This window comes from Chrysochloris asiatica, unplaced genomic scaffold (assembly GCF_000296735.1).
Source record: "Chrysochloris asiatica unplaced genomic scaffold, ChrAsi1.0 scaffold00227, whole genome shotgun sequence".
Lineage (NCBI taxonomy): Eukaryota > Metazoa > Chordata > Mammalia > Afrosoricida > Chrysochloridae > Chrysochloris > Chrysochloris asiatica.
The window spans coordinates 2704784-2714215 of NW_006408745.1; positions in this window are offsets into that span (position 1 = coordinate 2704784).

Genomic DNA, 9432 nt, shown 5'->3' on the forward strand with positions numbered 1-9432 from the left:
GAGGAAGACCCCCAGCGAGATGGATTGACTAAGTGGCAGCATCGATGGACTCAAGCGTGGCAACAATAGTGAGGTTGGCCCAGGATCCTGCAGTGTTTCATTCTGCTGTGCATAAGATCGCTATGAGTCAGTACCGACTTGATGGCACCTAACAACGATAACAACAATATGGATATTATCCTATTATATGCAGCACTGTACCTCACCTACTGTCTCTTGCCTTCAAAGTTACCCACAAAAGAACACACCATGGGTAGCCAGTTGGCACAGATTACCAGACTCATTTTTTTTCTGTCACCACTGCATCTATTCAGCCTGTTCTCCTAGTGAGAGATAGGGAAAAAGTACTAAACATAATTATGGAGAAGGATGAGTAAAACATAATGACACCAAAGAGTAATAAAGAAAATTTGAAAAAAAAAAAAAAAAAAAAGGTGGGGGGTGGGGGTGGGGTGGAGAAGCAGCAACAAAGGAAAAGAGAAGCAGAAATAAAGAAACAAAATTACAGAGATGTTGTTATTAAGTGCCTTCGAGTTGGCTCTGACTCATGCGTATCCTATGCACAACAGAAGGAAACACTGCCTAGTCCTGTGCCATCCTTATAGTGGTTATCCTTGAGACCATTGCACTAGGGGTGGTTCTGTTGCATGTCTACTTAGTTTGCTATAGTTCACAACTGTTCAGTTCACTTGGAACTGTGTCTCTGTTTCTCAGTTCTCCTGGAACTCTGTTCATGTGTCTCTGACCACCCAGAGAGCAGGACCTTCACTGGGAGTGTAAACAGGGGGACTGAGAGGGTGTTGGTGCTGGTCATGCTCTGGTCATCAGGTAATTGGAATACAAGAAAAAATTTCACACCTTTCTCTCTGCCAATAAGTGGTATGCCTCTCTGCCAGTAATAGCCCTGTGCCTTTAAAGCCACTTGTGGAACTCAAGATATTCTGCACCTGGCCAGTCAGCATAGTTCACCTATCTCCTTTTCTACCTCCTCTCTCCCCCCTGCGTCTATTCAGCTGTTTCTCCTGGTTAGGACTACTCCAGGGCTGGTCAGAGCCCTCTCTGCAGACTTAGGATAGGGCTCACTTGAGTGCAGGTACTGGGGTTAACAACTGTGTCGCTTGCCACTGTGTGGTTTTAACCACCAGGAGAGCAGGATGGCCAAGTGGCAGCATAAATGGGCTCAAGCATGGCAACAATTGTTAGGTTGGCCCAGGACCAGGCAGTGTTTCATTCTGGTATGCATAGGGTCTCTATGAGTTGGTACTGACTGGATGACACCTAACAACAACAACAACAATTTTATAATGTGGAAAATCATTCTAAAAATTATTTCTTGACACAGGACATATGTAACTTATTGTAGTGTAGTGAATTGTTTAAATGTTTCTTCTAGCCTTAGTCATTGTAACTCCTACCAAATGACCCTTTTCCTGATGGATCTGGGTTACAGAAGGTGGGATGACATGGTTCAGCTGTGGATGTTAACAGAGTTCATTGTGATTGTAAAAGCCTAAAACTCTAGCATGGATATAAAATGAGCCATCTTGGTTATGTGAGTGCGCTGTGTGCCCCTTTCCTTGATTAAACAAGCTCACTTCCATATGATCTCTGGTTCTGGGGACCTGAGCCAGCAACTGACAGGACTTGCCAGTTTTCACAAGATTGTGAGTCAATAGTCCAATTCTGTGCGAGTGAAGAGAATTCTTCAGATGGACATCTTAACTGCAGATTTGGTACTTGCCAGCCTCCACAACTGTGGAGCCATTTCCTTCTGAACCCATTAGTTCTATGAGACATTGCAGTGAGTTGCCAAAGCCTAGGATATTAGGGAGAATACTGATGGGAGGAGGAGTGGTTGATAGCAGGAATTATGGAGTGGCATAGCACTCTTGGTGTGGTACTGTAGGGTGGTAGGAGTAGCAGAGGCAAACCACTTATTGGCAGAGATAAAGGTGAAATTTTTTTTTTCTTGTGCCCACATTAACCTGTTGTTCAGAGTGGTGACCAGCTCCCATCCACTTCCACTCCCAGTGAAGCCCCTGCTCCCCAGGGGATCAGAACCACATCAAAGGGAGTGGGGAACTAGCAGCACCAACCCCAGCACCTACATCAGGTATGGACTGCTCCAGACTCACAGAGCTAGTTTGGCCAGTCCTAGAATATTGGGATAGCTCACTATTGAATAATTATCTAACTTGTGGTTGCAAGTTCAATGCTTATTGCATGGAACCACTGTGCTCTCATGGACTGCCATAAGAGTGAACAAATCTGTCTTGAAAGAAGTATAGTCAAATGCTCCATAGAAGGAAGGATGTTGATACCTCATCTCAAGTACTTTGGTTATGTTATATATAAGGGACCAGTCCCTGGAGAAGGACATCATGCTTACTAAAGTAGAGCATCAGCAAAAAGAGGAAGACCTTCAGTAAGTTGGACTGACACAGTGGCTGCAACAATGGGTCTCAATGATAGAAACAGTTGTGATGATGGTGTGGGATAAAACAGTGTTTATTCTGTTGTACATAGGGTCGTTGTGAGTCAGAAACAACTTGATAGCAATTAAGATCAACAACTCCTCTGATAACACTTTACTTGAAATTCCTTTTTTTTCTAAAACAAAACAAAAAGCAGCAAATAAACCCTTGCCTGAAATGCACTTTTCACTTCACCCCGTTGCGATGTACTTGTATCACTTTTGTACTTGTATCAGAATTATGCAATAATGTGAAACATTTCCTACACTTCATGAAGATCCCTAAGAATTTTTTGAGGAATTTAGAATCCTTGTTGAAGCCTACCAAACTGAGATCCCAATTTATATCAGCGTGTTCACATGAATAGTGACCTAGGGGAAGCCTGATTTTGCAAGAATAGGCAGAATGAAAAGACCCCCAAGGATAATTTAACCTCAAATATTGGTCAAACAAGCACTGAAGTGTTAGAAGACTCTCAGGCCATGAATAAAACATTGCTAGAAACGATCTCTAAGGCTTTTATTTTGATGACTTTTAATCTGCAAGGAGAAACTATTTATTAATGGAGAACTTTGCCAATTTTTAATTCACTCTTGAGTCACTCTGTCTGCTATTAACCCCACCTGTTTACAAAAGTACCTTCTAAGAGTACTAAAACCTCAAAAATAGAGATTTGTTCCAATCAGGATAAAAAACTGACTCATTTCCAACCTGTATAATATCTCTTGGTCCTACAGAAAATTTAAACCTTTTTTTTCGCCCTCTGAGTTCTGATACCCCTGTCAATCTATTGGGTTGAGATGATTTATCCAAATGGATTGCCATTTACAATTTGATGACAAGGGGAAATACTATCAAGTTTGCGTGATATCCCTAAGTCAATAAAGACTGGTTCTGATTTAGACAATATTCACGAAGAATACCTTTGTTATATGCAGGCACTTGTCATACCTCACCAAATTTCAACAGCCTAATCCTCACCCTCTGACATCTTTCCCTAGTTACTGAAATCTTATGAGCCACCACATCCATAAATCTAGGTCAAGTTTTTTCAGCTCTGACAATTAAGTTAAAATAGATTTTTATTAGTCTCTGCCAATAAGTCCCAATTATCAAGTCAAATGAGAAACAAAAAAAGGACTAACTCCCAATATACATTATTTCCTGTCTAAAAGTTAAAATTCTTTTGTATCAGCCTTTAGAATACTTCTATTATCCCAATGAAAAATACAAATAATAGGGGTGAAGATTTTTCCAGATTTGGGTGCAATCAGCCATATTGTTATTCATAGGCCAGTAGTGCCTAATCCTCACTTATTACTTTCCAATGTACCATCATATGCAATTCATTTTACAGTTCTGAATAGTTGCAGTGCCCTTTTGATACTCCTGTGCATTGTAAAAGTCAACATTTGTTTGGTTTTACCTGAGAAATTCATCCATTTTTCTGGACTGTAATGCCACAAGAAAATATACAGGCTCTCTCACCTATTTTTCTCAGATTTGGCATACAGATTTTCAATTTTTAGAGTTTCAAGTATATCCCCAGTGCTGCAATATGCTTACTATTTACTTGTTCACTTTCCAGAAAGCCTGACTTGATGATAGTATAACTTTATTAAAATTCCTGGATTTTGGTGGGCATTGGTGTTGAGATAAAATTTACAGCTGAATCACCTCCTGTTAAATATTTGGGTCACCTAATTTCTGCAGAAGGCATCTCTATTAATCCTAAATTGAAGTGAGCTATTCTTGTATTTTCTGTAGAGGAAACAAAAGAAAAAGCTATAGAGATTTGATTTCTAGGATTCTTCTTCTATTTTAAAACCTGGATTCCAATCTTTCTTTGTTGGCTCAACCTTTATGCATATATTAAAAACCTCTGAACCAGATTATTAAAAAAAATTACCAAATGATCAAAAGGCTGTAACTCAAAAGGAAACCTTAATGAATATGTTCACTATGTTTTTCAAATTGCTATCTATATTTTTTCTTATTTGTATATATTGTTGTTTTTAGGTGCCATCAAGTTAGTAGAGACAGTGACCTTATGAACAATAGAGTGGAAAAATACCCGGTCCTGCACCAAATTCAGAACTGCTGCTATGCTTGAACCCACTGCTCTTGCCATTGTGCCAATCCATCCTGTTGGCATGGAGGGCCTTCCTCTTTTTCTCTGGACTTCCACTTTACCAAGTAAGATATCCTTCTTCAGGAACTGGTCACTTCTGATAATGTGTCCAAAGTACAAGAGACAAAGTCTGACCATCCTGGCTTCCAAGGAGAATTCTGGCTGTACTTCTTCCAACACAGATCTGTTCATTCTTTTGGCATTCCATGGACTTTTTTTTAAAAAAGCTTTTATTGTGCATTGAGTGATAGTTTACATGGGAGAACATCAGTTTTGCGCTTATCGTATCATTGCAATGATTACTATCCCCTCCATGCATCACTATTCAACAGTATTTGTTTCTTTTCCCTCAACTATTTCTTGGGCATCTTCCATATTACATGTGTTTTCAATAATTAGCTGAATGTATGTTTATGTGTTATTAAGCTTTCTAATTGCCTCCAGGTAGATGTGATCAGGAGATGGGCTTCTCTTTTCACTTTTCTTATTACTCAACTCAGATTAACTGTAGCAGGTGTTGGCTGTCTATCTAGTATATAGCAGCTGGTATTACCTGGATGGTGGGATTTTATAGGGTGTAATTGTAGCTTGGTTATATGACCACAATTGCTGTCTCTTCTTGGGTAACATAGGGAGAGAAAGTGACCCCAAGGTAAAAGGGGAAACTACAACAACAATAATAACAAAACAGAGCAACAAAAGAAAAAAAAAAAAAAAAAACACAAACAAACCAGGTTGGACACTACAGTCTATAATTTCAAAATAATAATAATAATAAACTGTAGCAAAATATGAGTATGACTTTAACGCCCTTTGCCCAACCTGCTGGAGCTATTCTGGGAGACCGTTCCATTTTAAGCAGTTCCTGTTGACCTCTCTCCCTTCTTAGATTCTGTGCACTGTCGTCTTTGTTGAACAGATGTGTAGTAGAACCCACAAGGGGTAGGGGTGGAGCTCAGGCATACCCTCTCTTCACCAGAGTGGAGGTGCTCAGACAGTAAGAGATCAATGAACAGGAAAAAATGTTCACACCTTTATCTCTGACTATCAATTAAACCCCTGCAGTGGGAGTGCTCCTCTGATCCTATTCCTGCTTTGCCACAACCAAGACGACTGTTCTGGCATCTGCTGGCGGCCACAGATCAGAAAACACTACTTCTCTTGCTTCTGCTACATATTTCATTAGCAGTAAGTCTTCAATCCTTCTAAACATTCCTTTATATGAGTTCTGGGATGGTCCCTTGCTTCATCCAGTACTCTGTGTTATTACTGTTGGAGGTCTGCACCACACTTCTCCCTAATCTTCCATTAAGGAATCTTCCACCCCAGGCTATGTACTTTTAATATTCTCTTCCAATACCGTACATAACTCACATGCATCAATTGATGGAATAAAAATGGAAATCTTTCAAGAAAGTGATGCGGCACAGGAAGCACTCACTCATCTATGTCAAGAAATTTGGAAGACAATTATCTGGCCAATTTAGAAATTGTAAAAAAATTGTAAAAAATGAAATGGAACCTATTAACATTACTATCCTAGGCACTAGTGAGCTTAAATGGATTGCTATTGGCCATCTTCAGTATGACAATCACATGGTTTACTATGCCTGGAATGACAAATTGAAGAGGAATGGCATTACATTCATTGTCAGAAAGAACATATCACAATCTCTCTAGAAATACAATGCTGTCTGTGATAGGATAATACTAATTTGCCTACAAGAAAGACTGGTTAATACCACTATTATTCAAATTTATGCACCAACAACTAAAGCCAATTATGGTGACATTGACAAATTCTACCACCTTATTCAGTCTGAAGTTGATCAAACAAACAATCAAGATGTGTTGATCATTAGTGGTAACTGGAATGCAAAGGTTGGAAACAAAGAGGAAGGATCAGTAGCTGGAAAATATTTCCTTAGTGATAGAAATGATGCTGGAGATTGCTTGATAGATCTCTGTTGTTGTTGTTGTTATGTGCCATGGAGTTGGTTCTGACTTAAAGCAACCTTGTACAGGGTTTCTGAGGCTGTAAATCTTTATGGGAGCAGAAAGCCTCATCTTTCTCCTGTGGAACAGCTGGTAGTTTTGAACTGCTGACCGTGAGATTAACAGCCCTATTTGTAACCACTATGCTACCAGAGCTCCTTTGATAGATCTCTGTAAGACCAATGATTTCTTCATTTCAAATACCTTTTTGTAAACAGCATAAAAGACCACTATACACATCGACGTCAACAGATGGAATACACAGAAATCAAATTGACTACATCTGTGGAAAGAGAAGGTGGAAAAGCCAAAACAAGACAATGGGCAGATTGTGGAACAGACCATCAATTGCCCATATGCAAAATCAGACAGAAGATGAAGAAAATAAAAACAAGTTCACAAGAGTCAAAATATGACTTTGAATATATTCCATCTGAATTTAGAGATCATCTGAATGATTTGATACATTAGACATTAAAGACTAAATACCAGAAGAGTTGTGGGATGACATCAAGAACATCATACAGGAAGAAAGAAAAAGGTCATTTAGAAGACAAGAAAGAAGGATAAGATCAAAATGGATGTCAGAAGAGACACTGAAACTTGCTCTTCAGCATAGAGATGCTAAAGTAAATGGAAGAAATGAGAAAGTGCTGAGCAGAAAATTTCAAATAGCAGCTCGAGAAGACAAAGTCAAATAAAATATGCAAAGACTTGGAGTTAGAAAACCAAAAGGGAAGAACTCACTTAGCATTTCTCAAGCTGAATGAACTGAAGAAAAAATTCAAGCCTTGACTGGTGGTATTGATGGATTCTCTGGGAAAATTATTGAATGATGCAGAAAGCATCAAAAGAGGATGGAAGAAATACGTAGAGTCACTGTACCAAAAGGAAATGGCCAATGTTCAACAATTTCAAGAGGTAGCATATGATCAAGCACCAATGATATTGAAGGAAGAAGTCCAAGGTGCATTGAAGGAATTGGCAAAGAACAAGGCACCAGGAATTGATGGAATGTAAATTGAAATCTTTCAAGAAACTGAGGTGGCACTGGAGGTGGCACTGATCTGTGCCAAGAAATTTGGACGACAACTACCTGGCCAACTGATTGGAAGAGATCCGTATTTGTGCCCATTCCAAAGAGACGTGACCCATCAGAATGTGGAAATCACTGGACAATATCATTGATATCCCATGCGAGTAAAGTTTTACTAAAGGTAATACAGAAATGGCTGCACCATACTTTGACAGAAAACTTCCAGAGGTTCAAGCCAGATTCAGAAGAGGCCGTGGAACAAGGGATATCATTTCTGTTGTCCAATGGATCTTGGCTGAAAGCAGAAAATACCAGAAAGATGCTTACCTGTACTTTATTGACCATGCAAAGGCTTTTGATTGTGTGGGTCTTGACAAGCTATGGACAACATTGCGAAGTATGAGTATTCCAGAACACTTAATTGTGCTCATGAGGAATCTGTACACAGACCAAGAGGCAGTTGTTCAAACAGAACAAGGGAACACCATATGGTTTAAAATTAGGAAAGGTGTGTGACAGGGTTGTATTCTTTTACCATACTTATTCAACCTATATGCTGAGCAAATAACCCAAGAAGCTGGGTTATATGAAGAAAAACGTGGCATTCAGCAACTGGCTCAGATGAAATTGGAGGAAGACTTATTAACAACCTGCGATATGCTGATGATACAACATTGCTTGCTGAAAGTGAAGAGGACTTACAATATTTACTGATGAAGATTAAAGAGCACAGCCTTTAGTATGGATTGCATCTCAATGTAAAGAAAACAAAAATCCTCACCAGTGGACCAATAAACAACATTCTTATCAATGGAGAAAAGATTGAAGTTGTCAAAGACTTCATTTTTCTTGGATCAACCATCAACACTCATGGAAGCAGCAGTTAAGATATCAAACAGCATGTTGCATTAGGCAAATCTGCTGCACAAGACCTTTTAAAAGTGTTGAAGAGCAAAGATGTCAGTTGAGGATTAAGGTGTGCCTGACTCAAGCCATGGTAATTTCAATAATCTCATATACATGTGAATGTTGAGTAGTGAATAAGGAAGACTGCAGAAGAATTGATGCATTTGAGTTATGGTGTTGGAGGAGATTATTGAAAGTACCATGGATTCTGAAAAGAACAAATAGATCTGTGTTTGAAGAAGTACAGCCAGAGTGCTTCTTGGAAGTCAGGATGGCCAGATTTTGTGTTTCATACTTCAGTCAGATATATTAACAGGAGGGACCAATAACTGGAAAATGTTATCATGCTTGGTAAGGTGGAGGGTCAGAGAAAAAGAGTAAGACCCCCTGCCCCAGTGAGATGGATTGGCAAAGTGGTACCATCAGTGGGTTCAAGTGTTGCAATGATTGTGAGGTTGGCCCCTGACCAGGCAGGGTTTCATTCTGTTGTGCATAGGGTCACTATTAGTTGGTACTGAGTCTATGGCACCTAACAACAACAACAACAACAACAATAACATATGTATGTGAAAGTTGAACATTGAATAAGGAAGATCATAAAACTGATGCATTTGAGTTGTGGTGTTAGAGGAGAGTATTAAAAGTACCACGGACTGCCAAAAGAATAAACCAAACTTTGTTGCAAGAAGTACAGCCAGAGTGTTCCTTTTGGAAGCCAGGATGGACAATACGTCTCTTATACTTCACACATATTATCAGGAGGGTCCAGTCTCTTGAGAAGAATTTCATGCTTGGTACAGTGGAGGGTCAGTGAAAAAAAGGAAGACTCCCCAACTAGATGGATTGGCACAATGACAGCAGCAATGGACTCAATCGTAGCAACCATTGTG